The sequence below is a fragment of the Rhinolophus ferrumequinum genome, chromosome 5 (genome assembly GCF_004115265.2).
Source record: "Rhinolophus ferrumequinum isolate MPI-CBG mRhiFer1 chromosome 5, mRhiFer1_v1.p, whole genome shotgun sequence".
NCBI classification, from domain to species: domain Eukaryota; kingdom Metazoa; phylum Chordata; class Mammalia; order Chiroptera; family Rhinolophidae; genus Rhinolophus; species Rhinolophus ferrumequinum.
This window is the reverse complement of record NC_046288.1, coordinates 58,054,304-58,080,030: the sequence shown is the minus strand read 5'-3', so window position 1 is coordinate 58,080,030 and position 25,727 is coordinate 58,054,304. Positions and strand designations below refer to the sequence as shown.

General features: G+C 36.3%; 1 pseudogene; it reads left to right on the top strand.

The window, feature by feature from the left end:
* Window positions 1–31: 31 nt before the first annotated feature.
* On the top strand, window positions 32–14,357 carry LOC117022543 (cytosolic 5'-nucleotidase 3A-like; annotated as a pseudogene).
* Window positions 14,358–25,727: the final 11,370 nt, after the last annotated feature.

Genomic DNA, 25,727 nt, shown 5'->3' with positions numbered 1-25,727 from the left:
AAGTTACGCAAACCAGAGGCGTGGTGGAGAGAGCGCCGCCATATTGTACGGCTATCACGCAGCTCCCCTATGTGGCCCGGTTTGCATAGCGCCGCCACGTTGTACGGCAACCGACGTGCTGCCCCTCCGTGGGTGGGGATGCGCCTCAGCACGCCACAACAATGACAAGGTAAGAAGTTTTGGGAATTGCTGTAGAAACAAATGCCAATGAAAAAGGAGCTGCAAAGGGCAGAAGTGGGACAAAATCAACTTTGTTCGTTCTTTCGGGGGCTCCGACACATTTAACCTAAAGAGCGCCAGCTTTGGGGTTAGACCTGGGTTTAAATCTCAATTCTGATACGAAATAGATGATCTTTCAGGAATTACTGTCTTTAACCTTCTTTTCTTTTTCCTTGCCATTCAAAGCACAAGCCTTACAAATTGGGATTTTAATCCAATACCTACTAATTACTAGCTGTGTTATTTTGGGCAAGTCCTTAAATTTCCAAAAGAAAGATACTAGTAACTACCCTTCCGAGTTGTCATGATCAAAGGCATCATGAGGTTAAAGCACTTCGCACAGTGTTTTGTAGAGTACGTGCTCAACAAATAGTGGCTAATCTTCTGATTAGGTGCTAAGAGGTGGTTGAGGCTTCACATGGGTGGTAAAGTGTGAGGTGGGCCCTAAAGATGAGAGGAAGAAAAAAACACCTCTAAAATAGTATATCAGTGCACAAATTAGTAGTTACAAAATAGTCACGGAGATGTAAAGTACAGCATAGGGGATATAGCCAATAATATTGTAGTAACTGTGTATGGTGCCGGGTGCTTACTAGACTTACCTGGGGGAACACATCGTAAATTATATAAATATCTAACCACTATGTTGTACACCTGAATCTAATATAAAATAATATTGGATGTCAACTATAATTGAAAAATATAAATAAATAAGTAAATAAATAAAATAAGATAGTATATAAAAGTTTACGTTAAGTGCCTATGTATATTTTTCTGAGAAGAGGGTCCTTAGTTTTCATTATATTGTCAAAAGGGTTCATGACCTCCAGAGAAGGAAAGAACACTTTGCTTGGGCTCTAAGGAAGAATGCTAAAAGGATCCTTTAAACTTTTAGATTAGGCTCCCTGCAAGCATACTGAGAGAGAGTTGCACACTGGTATATTGGGGACTGCTCTTTAAGGAAGTGAAGGTAGGATGAGAACCCACAAAGTGTTTGCACCTGAGGCCTCAGCTGTTCCAACAGGGAGGTCTGGAGTTAGGATGGCTCTTCATAGCTGCCCCATACAGGCAAGGGAGCCAGGTCTTTGTGCTCCCTCATCAGTCATTCCTGGGCCTGGCTCTCCCCAGACCAGGAGTGAGGTGGTTTCCTGAAGCTGAGAGCAATGTCCAGTGAAGGAGGCCGCCCGCCGTGAGCCAGCTATATTGACCCAAAAGAGAAGATTTGAAAAGAGCATCCTAATAGTCACTCAAGTTTCCTTCCAGGTTTTCCAGTGCCACTATTGAGGTGAGAAAGCAGGCAAGTGACAGGGCAGATGCCCGGTGAGGCTTATGAACTCCATCATGCTTCACGTCACTGCCATCTTTGTCACCACACCAAATGGAAGGCTCTGGTTATATACTTGACTTTACTGACTGTCAAATAGCTGCTTCTCCTCTGACCTAGCTGTGAGTTACTTCTCTCCTTTCCAGTCCTCTACTTTTGTCCTCTGGAATCCCTTTCATCTCTGTACCAGGCATGGACATGGAGGCTGGGCTAGAGAGGCAAATGTGATTTTGAAGTGAATGCATTTACTTGCAATATATTCTCTCTATTTCTAGAGAGACTTTGCTGGGTAGATGAGTACAACAATAGGAGATGGGAGCCCTTAACACACTGTAGGGTAGTTTACCTATATTTCTGTGTTCCCCTTCACCCCGGTGAATAAGAACAGTGGTCTCACTATTACAGTTTGCCCCTATACTTAACCCCATTTTATAATTTGACTTTACTTCTCTTTCAATCTGTATTTGCGTTTTTTCTTGATCTATCTTTCTAGAGATGTGGCGATCTTATTAAACATTTCGAAAACCTCATTTGTTTTTATTAATCTTTCTCTCTTTTAGTTCTCTGTTCACTAATTTCTGTGTGCACTTACTAAATATTTTATAAACTTTTGTGAACTTGAAATAAGATGAGCCTACCTCACGCTTTTTTTCTGGTTCGGACTGGGAAACTTTGAGGTTACAAAAAAATTCATTTATTTGATTTTTTCATAAGTTATTAATTTTAATGAGGTCAAATTTATTTTTCTTGAGTTGTGCTTTTTACATCTTGTTTTTAATGTTCTTTTCTACTGTAAGGTCTATAAGATATTCACCTATATTTTCTAATGATTTAAAGTCTTGTTATTGACTCATGTAGAGGTGATTTTTGTGTATAGAGTGAGTTAGGGATATAATTTTCTTTCTTTCCATATGCACAACCTTATTTTTTACCAGCTTCATTTACTGAATAGTCAGTCTCTCCTTTCTCTGCCAATCTGATGTTATTTCTGCCATATACCAAGGTTACATGCGTGTATGGGTCTGTTTCTGGTTCTTTATTCTATCTCACTCGTCACTTTGTTTTTTTGTTTATCAGTTCCACACTTTGAATTCTTCAGTAAATTCCAACTGCCGGAAGGGCAAATATGCACTACCTTTCCTTCTCTTTTCAAAAGGGCAATTCTTGACCTTTTTCTCTTCCGGCTGCATTTTAGAGTCAGCTAATCTGAATTTTGTTTGCATTTGCATTGGATCTATGGATCAATTAGAGAATTGATGCTTTTATGATGTGAGGTTTTCTTAAGTGTGAATATAGCATATCTCTCCATACATTTAAGTGCTTTTTAGTATCTCTTAATAAAGTTTTATGATTTTTCTATAGTGATTTGCATGCCTTCTGTTAGATTAACTTCTAGGTACTTGACATTTTCTGATTCTATTGTGAAAGATGTTTAAAACTATATATTTTTATTTATATTTATACTTAAAAACTATTCTGTTTTTTGTTGCTGGTATGTAGAAATGCAATTGTATATTAATTTTACTTTCAACCATCTTGATAAATTCTTCTATTATTTCTAGTAGTTTGTGTGAAGATTCTTTTGGATTTTCTAAGATTCATTTGGAGAAGTAATTTAAAATCCTCACACATAGAATACATATACAGCTCAAGTTGGACATACCTAGATCAAGACACAATAAATTTTCACAAATTTAACACACCTAGATCAACACACAATATTATCAGCACTCCACATGGCCTACTTTTGTGCCTCCTTCCGTTCTCTTCCCCGTTTTCCAAGGCTAACCACTTTGACGTCTATCCATAGATAAGTTTTGTTAATTTTTGTACTTTACATAAATGAAAAGTATTCTTTGTATCTGGCCTTTTTTGCTGGACCTTATGTTTGTAAGATACATTTACACTATTTTTTCCTCTTACTGCTATGTAGAGTTCCATTGAGCAAATAACCACTATTCTCTTGAGGGATGCTGGGTAGTTTCCGAATTTCGGCTATTATGACTAGCGTTGCTATGAACATTGTAGAATACGTATTTTGGTGAAGATAATGTACAGATTTCAGTTGGGTATATATGAGTACCTACAAGTGGAATTGATGGGTCATAGAGTATGTGTGATAGGCAGAAGGCTAAGAATTCTAAGATGCCCCCGTGACTTCTGTCCCATGGAGATACTCTTGTACTTATGTTATATTACATGGCAAAAGGGATTTTGAAGATGTGATTAAGGTTACCAATCAGTTGACCACCAATGAATCCAACATTAGAATTGGGCTGAAGGAATGTGATATGAGACACCAACAGTTTCTGCTATGCTAAATATAGAATTCAGGGTTGGTGGTTATTTTTCCATTTTAATACTTTGAAAATACCACTGTATTGTTTTTTGGCTTCTGTGGTCTGTTGAGAAATTAAATTATTTTTATTCTAATTTTTGTTCTATTAAAAGGAATTTGTCTTTTTTTTCTTTCCTGGCTGTCTTTTGCAACATTTTCTCTTTAGGTTTAGTTTCCATTAATTTTACTATGATATGCTTAAGTGTTCTTGTTATTTATTCTGTGGGGTTCTTAGGGTCTTTCATATCTGTATCTTGATATCTTTCATGAGTTTTAGAAAATTCTCAGCCATTATCTGTTTAAACATTGCTCTGCCCCATTCTCTTCTTTTCATCTGGGACTCCAGTGACACACTGTATTCTTAGCACTGTATCTCTAAGTGTGTCTTCTGGTTATCAGTTGCTGTATAACAAACTGTCTCAAACTCAGTGGCATAAAATAAGAACCATTTTATTATGCTCATGGATTTCATGTGTAAGGAATATTTACATGGCCAAGTAGGAATGGTTTGTCTTTGCTATATGATGACTAATGCCTCAAATAGGGGTGACTTGAACAGCTAGAAGCTGGATTCATCTGCGTGTTTTTTTAACCTAGTGCCTGGGTTGGGATACCTTGAAGGCCAGGCTCAGCCTAAGACTGTTAAACAGAGCCTCTATACATGGCCTCTCCATGGGGTGTGGACTTCTCACACATGGCAGCTGGGTTCTGAGAGGAAGTTACTCAAGAGGGAGCATCTAGAAAACAAGCATTCTAAGAGAATCAGCAGAAGCTTGCATGGCCCTTTATGATCTAGCCTTGGAAGTCATATAGCATCATTTCTACCACATTTTTGGTGGACAGATGTCCTCACCTCTTGTTGGATAGAGTCAGTGACTTTAGAATTACATTTTAAAGCCACGACAGTTTCCCACCCTTTCTTTAATATTTTCCACCCTTTTGCTTTTCCATACTTTATTTTGTTTTCTGACATGTCTTCTAGTTTGTTAATTCTTTCTTCAGTGTATTTAATGTACCATTAAACACAACCAATGGATAAACCTCCCTCAGTTATTGTATTTTTCAGTTCTAAGCTTTCCATTTGTTTCTCTTTTTATCCTTCCCATTGTATGCTGAAATTTTCAATTTTGACTTTTATTTCCGTGAGTGTTTCAGTATATTTAGCATACTTATTTTGCTATTTTGTGACTAATGACTCCATTATCTGAATTCCTCAAGTATGCCTTTCTATTGTCTGACATTTCTATTGTCTGATTATTCTCTGTCTCCTTGTGTGCCTGATTGCTTTTTATAGATTTCAGGATATTTTATATGAATAATTAAAAATAATTTTAGGATTTGCTTATCTACTCACATACAAATTTTCAAATCAGCTTGTTTATTTCCAAACAAAAACTTGGCTTTTTTTTTTTTACTGCATTAAATTTATATATTAACTTGGGGAGAATTCACCTTTTCATCATGTTGAGTCATCCTATCCACGAACATATGATATCCTTCTATTTATTCATGTCCATTTAAAAAGTTTTATTCATATGGGTTTTGTACATTTCTTATTAAGTTCGTTTGTAGGTATTTGTTTTGTTGCTCTTTTCCAGTACTCCATTTAACTGTTTTCTTTTTATTGAAGGTTATTAAATTTTGTTCATTAATTTGTATCCTGCTACCATACTGCATTGTTTTATTATTGATATTTATTTTTTTATTAATTTGGGGGGAATTTCCAGATATATTACCTCTTCCTTTCTAATTCTTATGTCTCTTGTCAAATTCCATTGGCTGGTACTTCAAACTCAATATTAAATAGTGTAGCTAATGGGCATTTCTACCTTGTTCCTGAATAGCAGAAACGCATCCAGCGTTTCTCCACTAAGTCATGTGTTAAGAAAAGAGTCACTTGTACACTGAAAACCATAAGACTGATGAAAGAAATTGAAGAAGACATAAATAATGAAAAGACAGTTCATGCTATGGATTAGAAGAATTAGTATTGTTAAAATATCCACACTACCCAATGCAGTCTACAGATTGAGTGAAACCGCTGTAAAAATTGCAACAGCATTTTTCACAAAAATAGAACAAACAATTCTAAAATTTGTATGAAACCACAAAAGACCCTGAATAACCCAAACAATCTTGAGAAAGAAGAATAAAGCTGGAGGCATCACAGTTCCTGATTTTAAACTATATTACAAAGCTATAGTAATCAAAATAGTATTGGCATAACAATAGACATATAGATCAATGGAACAGAATAGAAAGCCGAGGAATAAATCCATGCAAAAATGGTCACTTAATTTACTACAAAGGAACCAAGAATATAGAATAGGGAAGGGGCAGTCTCTTCAGTAAATGATGTTGGGAAAACTGGACGACAACATACAAAAGAATGAAACTGGACCACTGTCTTGCACGATACACAAAAATTAACTCAAAGTGGATTAAAGAATTGAATGTAAGAGCTGACCATGAAACTCCTCAAAAAAAACATAGGCAGTAAGCATTTTGATATCAGTCTTGGCAATAATTTTTTGGATTTGACACCAAAGCAAAGGCAACAAAAGCAAAACTAAACAAGTAGGACTACATCAAACTAAAGCCTCTGCACAGCAAAGGAAACTATCAACAAAATGAAAAGGCCAGCTACTGAATGGGAGAAAATATTTGCAAATCATATGTCTGATAAGGGGTTAATGTCAAAAACATAAAGAACTCATACAATTCAATAGTAAAAAAGTAAACAGTCCAATTAAAAAATGGGCAGAGGATCTGAATAGACATTTTTCCAAAGAAGACATACAGATAGCCCACAGGTACATGAAAAAATAGTCACCATTGAAATGCAAATCAAAACCACAATGAGATATCACCTTACACCTGTTACAATAGCTATTATCAAAAAGAAATAACAATGTTGGCAAGGGTGTAGAAAAAATGGAACCTTTGTACAGTGGTGGTGGGAATGTAAATTGGTGCAGCCACTATGCAAAACAGTATGGAGGTTTCTCAAAAAATTAAAAATTGAACTACCTTATGACCCAGCAATTGCACTTCTAGGTATAGTAAGTCTTCACTTAATGTTGTCAATAGTAAGTCTTCACTTAATGTTGTCACTTAATGTTGTCAATGAAACAATGCATAACAAAACCAATTTTACCTAGACTATTTGATATGAACAAGAGTTAAATTCCTACAGCATCTCATCAACGGTATAATGAAATGATGTTGAACAGATGCCATTATTTGAGGACCTGCTGTATTTATTCAAAGAAAATGAAAACACAAATTCAAAAAGATATAGGCATCCCCATGTTCTTGCATCATTATTTACAATAGCCAAGTTATGGAAATCACCTAACTGTCCATCGATGGATGAATGGATAAAAAAATTGTGATATACTATATATATTCAGCCATAAAAAAGAATAAAATCTTGCCATTTGCAACAACATGAATTGACCCTGCGAGCATTATGCTGAGTGAAATAAGTCAGACAGAGAAAGACAAATACCGTATGACCTCACTTACATGTGAAATCTAAAAAAACCAAGCTCGGATATTGAGAACAGATCAGTGGTTGCCAGAGGTGGGGGGAAAGGGTGAAGGGGGTCAAAAGGTACAAAATTCCATTTATAAAATAAGTCATGGGGATGTAATGTACAGCCTGGTGACTATAATTAATATTGTATTGGATATTTGAAAGTTGCTAAGAGAATAAATCTTAAAGATGTCATCTCCAGGAAAAAAATTATGTAACTATGTATGGTAATGGATGCTAGGTAGACTTATTGTGATCATTTCACAATGTACACAAATAATTGAATCATTATGTTGTATGCCTGAAACTGTTATTATAATGTATGTCATGTATAGCTCAATAAAAAAATAGCCATTGGTAACTATTAATTTTTTTACCATGTTAGGAATGTGTGTTGAATTTATTAATTTCCTTTTCAGTTTTTATTAAGATGATAATTTAAATTTTCTCCTCAGATCAATTACTGTAGTCAATAATATTTGGTGGCGGGTGGGGCACCTTTTCTACCTTGCACAAAGGAATCAGGTGTTCCCTAGATATCTGCCTGGCTTACTCTCACTTTCTGCTTCTTTGCTCAAGGTCACTTTTTCAATGAGGTCTGTCCTAACTATCCCATTTAAATTGCACATTCTGTCCTTCATCGGGACTCCTAGTCCCCCACTCCCTGTTCTATTTTCTTCCCTGCACTTACCGCTTTCTAATATACTATCTATTTATCATATTTATTATATGTTGTTTATCTCCATTAGAAGTATTCTCCAGAAGATAGGGATTTTCGTCCTTTCAAAAAATTATTTTTACTGATATATTTTTAATGCCTATAGCACTGCCTGGCACGTAGTAAGCACTAAAAAAAGAAAAAAATGTTTAAGTGAATGAGTGAGATTGGAGCCTATCAAGGAATACGGAGAGGGAACATTTGAAATTGAGCCTCCTATTCAAGAAGAACTTGAAGTTAAGAATTTTACCATTATTTCTAGATGAGGTATATTTACAGTCATTGAAATACAGGAAATAGATTGGAAGACTTTCCTTGTAGAACTTGTTCACTTTGTTCCAGGAGTAGGTGTCATAGCTTGTAGGGTTCCATGAATTAACACATTGTATTAATCCTGTGATTATTTGTGAATAGTTCAATTATGTCACACTGCATTTTGTATCTTAAAAGCATTACTTCGCTCAATATAAACATTTAAAATATGTTTTCATGTTTAAGTTTATACTAGAAACCTCAAGAAAAGTAGCAAGAGTGGCCCAACTTTTCTCAACTTCTGACAGGCCCTGACAGAGATGGGTTGCTCGCTCACCTTCCACTGAAGCTCCGTCTTCTCCTGAATTACTATTGAGCCCTTTCCTAAATGTGTCACCTGCATCTTTAATTGATTTGCCAGTTTGAGCTGTAATTTAGAGATAATTTTTGCTATAAAGAGTTAAAATATCAGAGCATTTTAACCATTCTAATATTTAGAAATAGGAATTTGAGACAAATTAGATTTTTCTAATAGAAATGTTCTGAGCCTAAAGCCCTAAAGGGGAGTGAGGAAACCAATTAACTTTAGTTTAAATAACCATGTTTTAAGTAGCAAATGAACCAAGTTCTATTGTTAAAGAACAACTGTATTAAATCCTAAAAGGTTAGCTTCAAAATGGCATTACTGCAGTGGTTTCATGTTTTACTAATGAAATGTTTCTATTGGTCACTACAACTTCTGTTTGTAGTCTTACTGGGTATTGTTATTGAGAATAGACGAGAGGAAAGATTGAGAGATCAAAGATAGAATAATTGTGTGTAATTGTCATTGATTTTCCTCTTGTTAGTAACTTTTCTTTTTTAAGCAACAAACAAAAAAGCAAATCATTTTATTCCTGGGGAAAAATAGTACAAGAAAATGTGAAAACAGCTTAATTTCTTATTCTAAAACTTGTATTCTAAAACTTAATTATCAGACCTCGTAGAATAGTACATGATTTTCTGTTTGTATTTGTTATTTGAAAATAATGTATTTATGGCTTCTTTTCAGCTCAGGAGGCACATGAGGCTCCATCCACGGACCATGTGGCAGTGGTCAGGGTGGGCGAGGTAGTGAATGGCAGCATGTGCTCCCTGGTGGCAGGGGTGGTTCTGGCCCAGAACATACTCACCTTGAAGAGGAAGATGGGGTGGAAGACCAAGATCACTGAGATGCTTCCATCCACACCTTGCATCTCTGGATATTGCTTACCACTTAACGCTGCTATTCTAGGACAAATTCAAGGACAGAAGAACGAAGAGTGCCTTAAGGAAGATGGATAACCAGGAAATAACTAATCAAGATTCTGCTGTGTATGTGAAAATGACACTAGAATTCCAGAAAATTTCAATTCACATCAAGAACCCTACAAGAGTAGACCACATTACCTGTGGTCTTATCAAAGGAGGAGCTGGCAAGCTTCAGATAACAGATTTTGATATGACACTGAGTAGATTTTCCTATGAAGGGAAACGATGCACAACATGTCATAAGGTCATTGACAACTGTGAGTTGGTTTCAGAGGAATGTGAATAAAAGTTACTGCAAGTAAAGGAAAAATATGCTATTGAAATTGATCCTTTTCTTACCGTGGAAGAGAAGTACCCTTCCGTGGTAGAGTGGTACACTAAATCACATTGTTTGCTTTGTTGAGCAGGCTTTTTTACCAAAAGCTAAACTTAAAGAAATTGTGGCAGAATCTGACATTATGCTCAAGGAAGGATATGAGAATTCCTTTGGTAAGCTCCAACACGGTATCTCTGTGTTCATATTTTTGGCTGGTATCAGTGATGAAATAGAGGAGATTATTCATCAAGCTGGTGTTTATTATCCAAGTGTCAAAGTAGTGTGCGACTTCATGGATTTTGATGACAATGGGGTGCTCAAAGGACTTAAAGGAGAACAAATTCATGTATTTAACAAACATGATGTTGCCTTGAAGAATACAGAATATTTCAATCAACTGAAATCTAATAGCAACATAATTCTGCTGGGACTTAATGGCAGATGGAGTAGTGAATATTGAACACATTCTGAAAATTGGATGTCTAAATTATAGAGTGGATGGGGTTTCAGAAAGGTACATGGACTCTTTCTGGTAAAAAATGAATCATTGGAAGTAGCCAAAGCTATCTTATAGAAGAGTCTGTAAACCAGCATTCTTCAAGAGGGCATCTCTCCTGTTGGTGCAATTGATACAAGACAGCTCGGGCATTTATCTTGTGGAAAGACTTTTATTTATAATATATTCTTGCTCTTGAAGTCTTTCCACTACATTACCGAAGTATTTTCAGGCATGTTGAACCCATCAACTGGGAGCTCCTTTTTCTACACCTCTCTCAACACACTCCTTACCATATTTTTTAATATTAAAAAAAAAAAAATCTTAGTCAGAATTTGAAAAATAACTCCCTACATTTCTAGAGTAAATTTTGTAGTTTCATGTTATCATGAAGTTTTTGAGGAGACTTTTGACACTGGAAAAGTTTGATGAGCATGATTTTTAAGTATGGCCAGTTTTGTAGTTGTGGGTGAATTATGCTGATGGTATCACTATCTCCTGAAATTGCGTTATATTGGACATTTTGTTTTGGGAAAATTGTTTACCAGAAAATGCTGACACTCGGAGTTTGAAAACTCTTGGTATCCACATGTCACTAATCATTATAAAATATTCTCTATTGATGTACTGATAATAAACATGAAATTAAAAGCCTTTTTAGTTCTAAAAAATAATACAGTTATGATGATTGAGGTTACTATTTATAACTACAATGACAACATTTCAGCCAATGTCTATAAACATTAAAGCAGTCATCAACAATGTATTAATAAGGAATATATTATTATGAAATCAGGTGGTGAATTACTGTCTGCAGATGCATTTTGGATAAGTTTATGTAATAGAGTAGAAAGAACATGAGTTTGGCAAACAGTTTGAAGCCAGACCACGAAAGGCTTTAAATGCTGCGCTCAAAGGTTTAAACTCTTCTCATGCCTTCTCTTGTTCTTTCTCTTCATGTGTTACCTTTGTGACCTTAGGAAAGTAAGTTAACCTTGCTGAGACTCTCTCCTTATCTGTAACATGGGGACAATAGTCCTATATTACGGATATGCTGGGAGAATTAATGGAGGTAAAGCTTGTGACTGAGGCAAACAATGGAAGCTTAATAAATATTGGCGTTAGTGTTGTTTTCTAGAAAGCTTTCTGCTCTCCCTTCTTAACCAATTCTGCACATCACTGTCACAGCCTGTGTTTTACTAGTTTTGCTGTGTTCTTGGGAGAACCTTTTTTATTTCCTTGTGGTATTTTTTGGAAGAAGTCTAAAAAAACCACTATGGAATTTACCAAAATGGAAAAGAGCGTTGCTTGACAGAAAAGAGCAAAAAGAGTTAAAAGGGTTGATGTATCAAAGCCTCGACTTTCTGGAGATACTTTTTTCTTCAAAACATAGCTACTGCCTTTGCTGGCAATATGGCCTGGGCCTTGTTCTAATTATTTATGCAAATCAAGACTTTTTATTTCTGTGAAGGACTTGGTGAGATGATGCTATAGGAAAATCCAGTGGATTTCCATTATTGTTTGTTGAATAGCAATACTATTTTGTAGCAAGAGGAAAAGAATTTTGCAGGATGCTCCTCATAGATATGTTCCTACATAGAAATGTAGAATGTTCCTATATAGAAATTACATAATATTATGTTTGTGTTGAAAGTTTTTCTTTCAAAATGTCATAACCCCATGCGAAAGGGAATTAAAATCCTGTTATTTTAATTTATATCTAGCCACAAGATAAGTAAAGTTATCATTGAAATTCTAATTAAATAGCATGATTGACTAAGGTAGCACATCAAAGAAGAGAAGTGAATATGATAAGTCGAAGACTTATTAATTAGTCTGCGTGGAAGAAATTCCAGGGATGTCAAGCTGAGCCTGCTGCAAGGAGAAAAGAAGCAGACAAGAAAATGTTCGCGTCTTTGAAGTTAGGAGCTGAGATAGTGATGGAGGTAATTGTGTCTGACTGGATCTAGTAATGAAGAGCTGTAAATCAGACCTCAGAATCGAAGGAAAGATTCAAGTAACGAATGTGGCTCCCCCCCTCCCCGCTGTGAAGAAACAGAATGCAGAGTGCACTAATTGACCCAGCCTATTTCCCAGTAGTTCTCTGTTATTATTTATTAATTTTTAATTTCTGAATTATTTACGTCCTGGGAAATTATTCTTGACAGCCTGTTAGGCGTGCCAAAGTTAATGGAGGATGAAAGGACTGGTACCAGAATTAGCAGGGATGTAGTCACAGGCTACTGGATTTAATGATTTTGGGAAGAAAAATTGATTTCACACAGCGTGTCACTTTATACTACTTTAGGGATACACCAGCTATTTGATTAATTGAGGAATAACCAATTCAAAGTATATTTGAAGTGTAAATGAGTCACACTGCTCAGCTGTTTATTTTTCCCCCTTTCTGAGAGATCTGAAATTTCTTGAAGCTGATGATTAAAAGCTGATGAAGACACACTTGCATGCTTTGGGTGCACACCTGTTTGATTTGTGTTAAACTCAGAAGGAAGGAAAACCCTAATACAAGGGAAGATATTTTCACTTTTCTTCTTTCTCCCCTCTAATTTCTTTATGTGATTTCTTTACTTCAGCATGTGGCACAGCAGTAGTTTCGATCCACAACCCTGAAGAACGAGGCTCAAAAAAATTTCTCATTTGGTTTATGGTCTATGAGTACAAGCAGAAGCAGTGCTTGCTAATGAACAGAAGGAACAAATGGAAGAAAAATGTATCAGAAGAAAACAATGACTTTAATGAATAAGGGAAGAGGATTCATCTATTGGGAAGATGAGTGAGGCAGAAATACGTCATCACCCTCCAGCCTGAAAGCTCTGTGTCACTCATGACTGTTCCCTTTTTGGCCAACGTCATTGGCCTTGGTGTCTCCTCTGCTGCCATCTTTGTTCATCTCTTTTTGGCCTAGTCCTCCAACTGGTCCCCTAAAGTCTATTCTCCCTCTTCAACCATGTTCCACACAGGTGCTTCTCCAAGTTTAATGAGCACACTGTAGGTTTAGAATCAGTGGCTCAGGGAGCTGGGGGCGGCGGGGGGGTGGGGGCCGAGATTTTGCATTTCCAATAAGCTCCCAGGTGAAGCTCATGGGGCTGGTTCTTGACTAGCCTTTGAGCAGCTAGATCCTCCAAAACTCTGGCAAACTCATTTTCTTTAAAACACTGTTTTTAACCATGTAGCTCTCATTCAGAAACTTTAAGGAACTCCCAGTATCTACAATTAAACACAGATTCCTTAGTCTGGCATTCGAGATCCTCCTAATAAGATCACAACTTGTCTTCCTGGACGTATGCTACATTCCCCAGCTCTGTGCTGTTGTTTATGCTGTTCCTTCTTCCTGAATTACTTCTGTCTTTGGAAATCCTATCAATGCCTCAAGGTGTACTTCAAATACTTTGAAGTATCCCTAATGTCGTCTATTCTAACCTTTTCCAATCAACAAGATGCAAGTGCTCCTTCAAATTCTTTCTCTTATACTTTAGTTTTATCTCTTCTTGCCATGTGTTATCTTCAATCGTATAGTAACACTATAATGTACTTATTTCTCCTGCACCTACAGGATTGAGAGTTATATCAGGGTGGGGACTGTGCCTTATCTCTGTAGCCTTCCTAAGTACAAGTACAGCACACAGAGTATGTATCTAACAAATATTTAGTTAAACTGAAGTGAACTCAGAATAGGGACTGCCATGAAGCCATGAATCCTGAGGAGCTTTCTGCTTTGTCTAGACTCGTGTGTGTGTGTGTGTGTGTGTGTGTGTGTGTGTATTCTCCTCCAAAGGATTTAAAAATCCTTAAAGCCTTTGCTGTTCACCCACATTTCCCTCCCTATCCACCACGCCTATGCCCTATACCCATTTTTCAGCATTGTACCAGTTCTCAAACCATTGCTTCTACCTGTCCTAGACTCCTTAAGGGTAAGATTCAACAACGTATTTAACAAACTTATTCCAACACTAAGAATTGTCCCCATGTTCTTTCCTCTTCCTTTCTCTATTTTTTCTCTTTGTGTATCTCATGCCCTTACCCTGCCACAATTTTCATCCTTAACCCCTATACCCTACCAAATACAGGAGGAAAAAACATTTTTTAAAAAAAATCTAACTTCATATCTACCATAAAGATTCAGACAAAAATAAGCCACAATAAGCAATTTATTTTTTAATCCCCAGATCAAATGTGATACTTTCATCTCTTCCCTTTATGTATTAATTTTCCTTACTTTGTTAGAGATCTGTGTATTGTAATACTTTTCCTTTGTATTATGGCAACAGTTTTGACATATATTTTCCTTGCTAGATGGTGAAATCCTTGAGGGGAAGCTTATTTTGTTCACTTTATCTTCTTTAAGATCTCTCTGCAGAAAGAAGAAAGGTATAAATAAAATGCTTTTTATTTGTCTTTTAAACTCCAGTTTCCAGCATGTGGAAGATTCTCTATAAGGAATCATTGAGCCCTGGCTGCTCCATCCTGCAGAATCAGTGAATGAAGTAATTTTGAATTTACGTGATTGTTGTAGATTGTTTTCTCTGACCTTTGGAATCACAGTTTAAACATCTGGAAGCCACACTACTTGGAGCTGTGGAGTCTGGAGGATGCCCCTAAAGATCCACAGCCATTCCTTATTGGTTAAGCCCCAATGCAAGTCTTATACCGAGAGGGTTATTTTACTGGGTTCCTGGTTACATGGTTCTTGTATTATCCAATCTGTTCAGCTATTAAGGCCAGATATCTGTCTAAAATGAACAGGCAGATTTTTACTTTCTAATGGTTCTAAGATTCACTGAGAGCAACCTCCTTAGAGAAAAAGCAGTCAAAGGGAGTTCCAATGGCAGTATATGAATAATACTTAACAGGCCCAAACCTGTAGCTGGTAAGATAAAGTACAGAGAAAATATAGAAACTCTTTGGTTGGAATGTTTTTAGCTGACATATTAAATATAGAAACTCTTTTGGTGGGACGTTTATAACTATATCAGCATAGGAATGAGGAGTGATTCGAACTATTAATTATTAAGGAATATTACAAAGCAAAAAAACAGTATTGTTCTGGTATAAGGACAGACCAATGGAACAGATATAGAGCTCAGAAATAGATCTGTGTGTATATGGGAATTTGATATATGATAAATGTGGTACCACAAAAAAAAAAAATGAGAAAAGTGCCTTGTTTGTCATTAGAAAAACTGGCTCATTACTTGGAGAAAAAGCTGGACTTTTGCCTTATACTGTATGAAGATGCACTATACATGGGTTAAAAAACCTAAGTGAGAAAGGTGAAAATACAGAGACAGTAGAAGAAAATGAAGAATATTTTTGTGAAATTTAATAAACCATAAAATCACAAATAATAAATGAAAAATTGATGATCTAACTACATCAGTATTAAGGCTTTTTTTTGTTCAACTAAGGATACCAAAAACAAAAGTAACAGACGGAGGAAACAGCAGCAGCATTAAAAGCTAACAAGGGATTAGTATCTAGATCAATGCTGTCCACTATAAATACAGTGTGAACCATGTGTGGATTTAAAACATTCCATCAATCACATTAAAAAATGAAAAAAAAAAACACAGATTAAATTAGTTTACATAATATACCCAAAATATTAGCATTTCAATATGTAATCCAAAAAGAATTAATGAGATATTTAAAATTTTTTTATACTAAGCACAAAGAGTGCCAAAACAATGTATACGCATTTTAAGAAAGGAAAAAAAACAAAATTGTAGTACTCAATATATACCGATAACAAAAGATGAATACAAGTCGTGTACACATTCTTTTGGCACCCCTAGTATTTAAAATCTGTTGTGTGTTTTACACTTAATAGCACATTCCAATTTCTTTAATAAATTTTCATTGGAAAGATATGATCTATATATTTCATGAAAAGTAGACTTACATGCCCCAGTTATCCCAAACATACTTAAATTTTTCCAATAAATATAGTAAGTTCCAAAAAATATTTTTCTTTAGTACTTGCATCCATGGTGACAAAACTGATTCATCTTTTTTAGAAGAATTGATTTGACATGCAAGCAAAAGCATATCAGTTTCAAAACTATATTAATTCATGTTAAGTAAATTTACTAACTGTTGTGTCAACTTAATATTAACATTGAGTTCAAAAGGGCATTGAATAATTTGAAAAGCAACTCTAAATATACCAATATTAACAAAGCAGTCTTCACATTTTTTCTTGTTTTTTCTTTTTGCAATCAAATTATATAATGCTATTAAGGTTAGACTCTCCTGCACTTTGATACATGTTAGAAAAATATGTAAAATTACTGTTATTGATTCGAATTATGAAGAGTTTCAATTTCAACATAAATTCTTGTACCTGTCTGGCTAGGTAAAAATAACCTTTTTTGGCATTTTCAATTTAGTTTCTTCATGTGTAGTTTGATATCTGTGAGAAAATGTAAATTGCACCATTGTTTTCTGTGTTTGATTATTGAACATTTAGCAAGAATTTCTCTGTTTCCAGAAAATCTTGAATTGGACTTAACAGTATAGTTTCAAAACCTTTCTGTGACTCTATCAATGAGCACTGGCAACAAGCACTGACAAAATCACTAAAATCATTGTCTTCTGTTTCTTTCAACAATTCCACAAGTTGGCAATAACTCATAGTATTTGTGCATATATACAACATGACTTTTAAACAACTGTACCCATAAGTCTTTTCATAGAGTCTGCTTCAGAAAACTGAGCACAAATATATTTAATATATCACACAGTGGAATAAAGCAGGAAGGGAAACAGCAGTCTCCTTTTTAAAATTCCAATAAATATGGATTTTTAGTACCCATAAGTCTTTTCATAGAGTCTGCCTCAGAAAACTGAGCACAAATATTTTTAATATATCACACAGTGGAATAAAGCAGGAAGGGAAACAGCAGTCTCCTTTTTAAAATTCCAATAAATCTGGATTTTTAGAAACACATTAAAAAAAAAAAACTAGCCGAAATTCTTTGATGGCTGTAAAAACCTGCACTCAAATTCAGTTTTCCCCCCTCTGATTTGATACTGCTTTATAATTTTGTAAGTCCTTTGAGAAACATAAAATACCAAGTATTAACAGACAGTATTTCATATCATGATTCATCTAAAGCTAAATACTTGTAATTTTTCAAATTACGCATCAATTGATCTTTGACGATATTAGAAATCTCTTGTAATCTATAGGCAATTGTTTGATGACTTAATTGAGATCTTTTCTGTAAAATATCATTTTTAGTCTTTTCATAATTTTCTAACAACATATCTATAACAAATAATTTCTTTTACCATCTTTCTGCCTAAAAATTATTTTCTTTCTTTTCCTTTCCTTTCCTTTCCTTTCCTTTCCTTTCCTTTCCTTTCCTTTCCTTCCTTCTCCTCCTCCTCCTCCTCCTTCTCTCTCTCTCTCTCTCTCTCTCTCTCTCTCTCTCTCTCTCTCTCTCTCTCTCTCCCCCTCCCCCCTACTCTCTCTCCCCCCCTTTCTTCTCCTATTTTTGTGTGTGCAACAATCGCAGACATATTTTAGCTGGAAAACTAGGAGAATTTGTCACCAGCAGATCTACATTTAAAGAATGACTAAAGGAAATTCTCTAAAGGAAATGATGAAAGCAGGCTTAGGACTTCAGAAAGAAGAAAGAATAGGTAAAATAGGGGTAAATACAATAGACTGTTCTTCACCTTGGTGTTTTTTAAATCGTGTTTGATAGTTTCTATTAGTTTCCTATTGCTGCTGTAACAACCACAAACATAATGACTGAAACAGTACAAATTTATTATCTTACAATTCTTAGGTCATAAATTCAAAAGTGATCTCATTGGGCTAGTATCAAGATGCCATAAGGACTGCATTCCTTCTGGAGACTCTAGGGGAGAATTGATATACTTGTGTTTCCCAGCATCTAGAGGCCACTTGGCTCTTGGCTCCCTTCCTCCCATCTTCAAAGCTGGTAATGTTGGTCAAGTCCTTCTCACACTCTGATTCTCTCTTCTGCGTCCCTCTTCCACCTTTAAGGATCCTGTGACTACATTGGGCTCACCTCAATAATCTAACATAATCTCTCAATTTTACGGTCAGTTGATTAGCAGTTTTAATTCCATTTGCACCCATAATGCCCCTTTGCCTTGTAACCTAACATATTCACTGGTTCTGGGGATTAGGATGTGGACATATTTGGAGGAGGAGACATTATTCTTCTCATCATAGGATCTAAAAATTATTGTACTGTCTGATGTGGTTCTCAATGTATGCAGAGGAAATACTTAAGACAATACATCTAAAAGGTGAGGAGGGAGAATCTCTAGAGAATTAATACTGAGAGAAAAAAGCCAGTCCTAAAGGTTATATAGTGATAGAATGGTGCTTTGGTTACCTCATAGGTCTCTAATCCCGTCAGGACCCTAGGCTGCCTTTCTGCTCCTGTCCTCCAGGTATCTCACTGGTCACACTCTTTGGCTGAACACAACCACAGAGCATGTGACTCTGTGATGTCGTCCATAAAGGTCAGCCTCCAATGACTGGTTAGGATAAAGAAACACTCTTCAGCACATCATGTTTTCTTGATTTTTTTTCCTTTCATTTTGGTGGGAAGATATTCTCTCTAGAGGAGCTTCTTGAGAAAGAGTACATAGGAATTAAGTTTTTAAGAACTTACATATATGAAAATGTCTTTATTCTTCCCTCAGATGTATTTGATACGTATTAGATAGTTTGAGTATAGAATTGCAGTAGAAATAGTTTTCCTTGAAAATGTCCTGATCCTTTGTATATAAACTGTTTTTCTCTCTGGAAGCTTATAGAATCTTCTTTTTGACCCCAGTGTTCTAAAATTTCACACTGATATTCTCTGATATAGATCTACTTGAATGTATTGGGGGGTAGGGGGGCACTTGGTGGGTCCTTTCTACCTGGCAGTTCATGTCTTCAGTTCTGAGAAATTTTCGTTGACTTATATTATTGATGATTTTTCCACATTTTCCACTTAGTTCTCTCTGTGCTCTTTTTCTGGGAGGAATATCCATTACTCATATGTTGGACCTTCAGATCTGCTCCTTTTATTTTTCTTAAATCTTTTCTCCTATTTCCCTTTTCTTTTGTCTTTTTGCTTGACTTTCTCAGAACTTTCAACTTTATCTTCCAACTCTTTGAAATTTTCTCATTTCAACTATTTTTTAACTTTCAAGGGCTCTTTTTGCTCCCTGAATCTTTATGTAGCACCATTTTCTAGGTTCATAAGGGTAATATTTTTTTCTGATTTTTCCGAGGATATTGATACTTCTGTTGATGTTTTCTTCTCTATGTATAGGCTCTATTTTCTCTAAGGTGCTTTTTCTGTTTATTGATTTTGGTCTCTGTCTTTCATGTAAGAAGTCTTCCTCAAATACCTGGTAATCCACTCTTATGCATTCATGGTTAAGAATGAGGGGCTGAAATCATAATTAGCTCTGAGTACTTTTGTGGGGCTTGTTACTTTGAATGACACTGTCAGGTGATCTGGATTGGCTATTTGTTGGTGAATGCCTGGCGTCAGTATTTTTTAATCTTTTCTCCCATGTTGGTTATGTTTAGCAGAAAAGAATCTTCCAGTCTCCTGGCAAATGGTCAAGGAGCTGGCATTCTAGGAGTCAAGTCAGGGAAGAGATAGACATTTTTAGCACTTAGCATTTAATACGCATCCAGGCATATAATCTGTCTGTTTGGTATGATAATAATATACACATCTTCAATTATACCTAATGTCCTGCAGTTCAGAGGCCTTCTGCTATACCTACTCCTGAGAAAAAACTATTATATTCAGGTGGGGAAAGGACAATTGCCCCACAATGTGCAGAGCTAGTGGGGATATGGTGATCTCCCCCAATGGAACAGCTTTCCCCCCTCACCTTGTTTTAGCCACCTGGATATTTTAGCCTCCCCTTTACACCAATTGCAGTGGTATATGGTGCTGCCAGTTGTCAATCTGTTTTCCAGATTCTGAACTTTTACTGCTCTTTTGTCCTCCTGTGTTCTTTTTCATGTGGGTTTATACCTTTTAAAGAAAATTTCTTTACTCAAGTTTTAGTGGAATTTTTCAGTGGAGCAAAGTTAGGTGTGTGGTTCAGTCTACCATCTTAACTCAGAAAACCAGTTAGACCTACTTTTGCTCCTCTAAAAATATGTAATAAGGCATCAGTTTCAGGATATCGAGATAAAGACAAATCAAAGGGTTCTTCTGTCTCCTTTATGCTCTACTCATGACAATGTGAAACGTTATTTTGATTAAACATGTGTTCATTTAAGCCCTCTGTTTTTGAGAAAAATAGTTTTGAAAGTTTGAACTATCTTAGCAGCTACATTTTGGTCCTTGAAGTGGACATAGAGGGTTTTTTCCAAAACCCATGTCCAAACTTTATGCACAGAAGGCATCTATTACCTCTCCTAGGTCAGAAATGATAGCTTCCTCTGAGAGCAAATTCCAACTCTTCTTTCTTATTCAAGGAAAGTGCAATGTCCATGTTACCTCTAATAAACACATTAAACAACAAGCAAGCTTCATTTCTGAACAAGAAATTTTTCTTATGTTACTTGTTACACAATTACATGTGTAAATTATTGAAATATGGATAAATTGTCTTCTGGGAAGTTTCACTCGAAGCACAATAAATAAAAAGTCTGAAAATATTAATTCCATTTGTTGCTCAAAAAAAATTGAGAAGAAATCATTAATTATATAACTGTTACGGATACTTCAGGACTATAAAATGGGAATTTTGCCAAGCGTCTGTCACACCAACCTTAATTATCACAATTACTTTTGCACTGACCTAATAACCTTCATCCTTCCTTCCTTTCTTCCCTCAAACATGTTTCTTGATTCTCAGTATGTGCAAGGCTCTGAACTAGTTAATGGAGTTCTAGTTGGCGAGGCAGACACTGTTCCTGCCGTTTGCAACTATACCCTGGCACAAGGGACAAGCATGAAACAAGTAATTACAACATGACTTACTGTGATAAGAATATAAAAAAGGAGGACTTGCCCCAATCTCAGGTGTCATGTGTGAGCTGAGATCTGAGAGGAATAAAAGATATTGATTAGGCAAAGGACAGATACAAGGGGCCTGGGAAACCTAAGTAACAGTGAGTGTAAATGCCCAGAACATTCCTGCATGGCTGGAGCCCAGACACAGAGACAGATCAGTGATGAGAAGGGGGCAGAAAGCAGAGTCCACACCATGCTGGGCCATAACATTCCCTCCTCAGGGAAAGGAACGAACTCCTCACAGTAGAACCACCGGGCAGCAAATTTACTTGTTTAGCAATTTAAATGGTCATTCTGCTTCAATATGACCATACATTTCAATGAAAACATTTCACTGAGGACAAGTTTTCCAAAAGTATATATAATGTATAATTACATTTATATATAATTACATGTATATATAATTTACAATTACATAATAAATTAATTATAATATGTTATCTACATTAATATGTGATATATATTAATGTTTTAATGGTTCAGACTTTTACTAGAATACAAAATGGTTCACTAACCAGTGTACAAGAACAGGATCTATTAAGAGTACTCAACACCATCTGTTATGTTATTTGCTAATGTACTTACTTCCCAATGTTTTAATCACAATTCAGTGTTTAAAAGATAAAGCTAATTTTTTTTTTTTAACATTCATTGTTGCTCAGTGGCTAAATGCATGTGCTGTCCTAGATCATGAGGTTAGTGGTGCTTATTTTAATATTAAATAAAAGGATTCATTTTCACCGAAGCAAGCAGGGAATTAAGCTTACAACTTCAATTACCAATAATTAATTCCCCACACTGCAAGCCATGCAATTTGCATTTAAACCCCCAATGCCCAACGGATAACAAAAATTTATTTTGATCGCTTTTTATTTTCATCATTTAAGGAGTACATCTTATTTCAATTAGGCACGTGTATTTCCAGATTATAAGAGAGAAAAAATACCCCTTCTAAGAAACTAGGCGATTGGAGCAAGGGAGACTTGTTAAGCCTGACAAAGAAATCCTGGGATCTTTTCATTTCTCTTGCTTTTATTAAAGGACCGCCTAATATTGCGTAGAATTAACTACCTCCTATCCACGAGCCTATTATTTACAAGCAGGTGGATAATATCCCTGAATTTGCTTTTCCTTATGCATCAAGCTGTTCTTTGGTGGCTTTTCACTATCTGAGAAAGAGAAAGCAGTTGAGCACATGATTTAAAATCAGATAAAATTAAGTCCTGCTCCAAAGCCAGCCCACCACCTCAGGCAGCAGGATCAGAGGAACTCTTCAGAGAGCGAGGCTTGACCTCGACATGGATCCCAGAGACTGATCTCATCAGGATGGTCCACATTTTTTTTTTTTTTTTTTGACAATTTCTGAATAGAAAGAAGCCACCAGGGTGTCACCAAAGCAGAAACAATCAGAGCCAAATTCTTAGAGATAAAAGGAGGTGTTTGAAATTAGGTTTCACTGGAAATAGGCAGACCTGTGTGGCATGCAGAAAATAAGTTCTAAAAGCCTCATCTTTCAAGTTTTAAAGACATTCATTTTCTTCCTGCTTGTGTTAGTTTTGCCCCCAAATAAATCTCATAATTCATAACAGAATTAGCTATCTTATAGTAAAATCTCATTAAGTGGATGTCAGTGAAATGAAACCATAAATTAACTGGAATTAGCTTCCACATTTGGCTTTCAGGAAAAAGAATATATTACATTATCAGTCATTTAATTAAAAAGTAATAGATACAATGGCAAGTTCTAGGGCTAGTACATATCCACCCCAATCTTCAATCTATGGCTGTACAATGTCCAGAGTTTTGACTTCCATACCCTACAAGATCCTTAATATGGTAGTAAAAAAATGAAAACAAAACAAAAAAGCATGTAATTCAGTGCATTATACTTCTCATTGTAAGAAAACAAACCAGTATCTATATATATATATATATATACACATACATATTTTTTTTCTTTAAACTTTTATTTATTTTAAGAGTGTTTTTCTAGGACCCATCAGCTCTCAGTCAAGTAGTTGTTTCAATCTAGTGGACGGCGCAGCTCACAGTGGCCCATGTGGGGATCCAACCGGCAACCTTGGTGTTATGAGCACCGCGCTCTAACCAACTGAACTAACCAGCTGCCGCCTCAACCAATATATTTGTAAACGATTCTATTAACAGGGGTTGAGGCAAACAGGATTTTCTGGCTAAGTGAACCTTAGTGATTAAAAATGGTAATAGCTATTCAGCCTAGTAATCGAGCATTCTGATTAATCAATCAACTTTTTCCATCATTAAGTAAAAATATATACAACATGGACAGAGACCCAGCTATCACATAAAATTCAATCAAAAATTTCCAAATGCAAGGAGAAAGGGGAAGGATTTCCTGGATATTGGTATATAAAACAGATAAATAAAGAACAGATTTCACGTTCTTGTCGGCCAAGAGCCGCATCCACTAAAATCATTCAAACACAGCAATCCACCACCAGGGGCCCTGCCGTGGCTATGCCAGATGCATTGTTCGCATAGCCAAATATTTCCACCTTAGGAAATTTAATCTAAATGATATAATAAGTGATTTATTTCCACATGACAAACTTATAGAGAAAGCATTAAAATTTTTTTTTTAATTGCAGGATTTTTGTTAATGAACCACTCTGATGAAGAAAAGCTAGAGGAGAAAATTTGTTTTGCTTGGGAATGAAGAACAGCTACATGACATTCATTTCTTGCTGCCTGGCTTCATGATATTGTCAAGGTCATGCCTTCAGCAGTAAAGGTAAGTCACTCATCTTAGACTCTTTGTTACCTTCCTGCTCCACACCATCTGTTAGACACAACTTCTCTCTCATTTCCTTTAAGGCTTTGGCTCCTTTTCCATGGTCCACTGATGTTTTCTAGCACAGACAAGCAAATTCAACCCAGGAACTTTATTGTGGTACCACACGAATGTAAGTTTCTAAGCACAATGGATTTTATTAGTCCAAAATATCCCTACTGGACCACACAGCTCTGAGACCCACCTCCTAGTCGTAGATAGCCACAGGGAACAAAGAGAAAAGAGAAGCCTCAAATTTACTTGGAAAGATCTACCAACCCTGGAGGTCCGGCATGAACAGCAGCTGAATGCTGGATGGATTTGCTATGACACAGCTGTTCTTGCCTGGGAAGAGAAGTAGGGGACTCAGACCACTTTCTAAGATTCTGTAAATGACAAACTTATGAAGGCAACAGCATGCCACTAGCTAAAAACATCTGGGTAAGTATACAAGAACTCAAAACAGACTAGATCAGAAAGCTAGTAAGATCTTTGTTGTTTCCCAGTTGGAACCGGAGGCTAGCAGTCCCAAGGTTAGCAGGCAGCCAAAGCTTGGGGATGTGCTGTTATTCACAAGTGAAATAGACACTGCTTATGGCCATTGTCTGTCACTCAAGCATTTTTGAGTTGTTTTTCCACTAGAGATGATGATCTCATACTCCTCTGCTATATGCTCGCTGTTACCAAATTACTGTTTTGGGGGTGAATACCTAGACAGGGGTGCAGACTTTGGTAGTGCACACCAACTCTGATTGAACAGAAGTCCAGAGAGTTCTAGTGGTTGAAAACTTATCGAGGTCATAAAACTAGTCATAAAACAAACTTATAGAGAAATAACCCAACATAGGCTTGAACTCAGATCTCTCGTCTGCTGACTACAGAATTCTTCTGACTATGTAAAGCATTCTAGTGTTTCAGATAGACTCTTTTTCCTCACTGCTAAGATAGATTCTCTTTCCTCAGTGTGGTAAGTGGAGCAATGCCCTCCCCGCCACCACCAAAACATGTTTACATCCTAAATCCTGGAACCAGTGAATATGTTTCATTCCATGGCAAAGAGGCATTAGGGTGACAGATGGGATGAAGTTTGCTCATCAGCTGCCCTTACAATAGGGGGATTTTCCTGGCATATCCGGGTGGATCCATTGTGTTCACGCAGGTCTTCAAATGTGAAGGAAGTAGAAAAGTCAGTGTTAGAGTGATGCGATGTGACAAAGACTTGACTGGGCATTTGTGGAAGAGAGACTGTTCCGTGACATGAAGCTGGACCCGGGCCAGAACAGAGATTGCTTACCACAACCCCCCTTGTAGACTGTCTGGTCATAATCAGTGTTCATTCTGACATAAATCAGCATCCCTGCCTGCCTCCCACCAGGTGCTGATTCCTG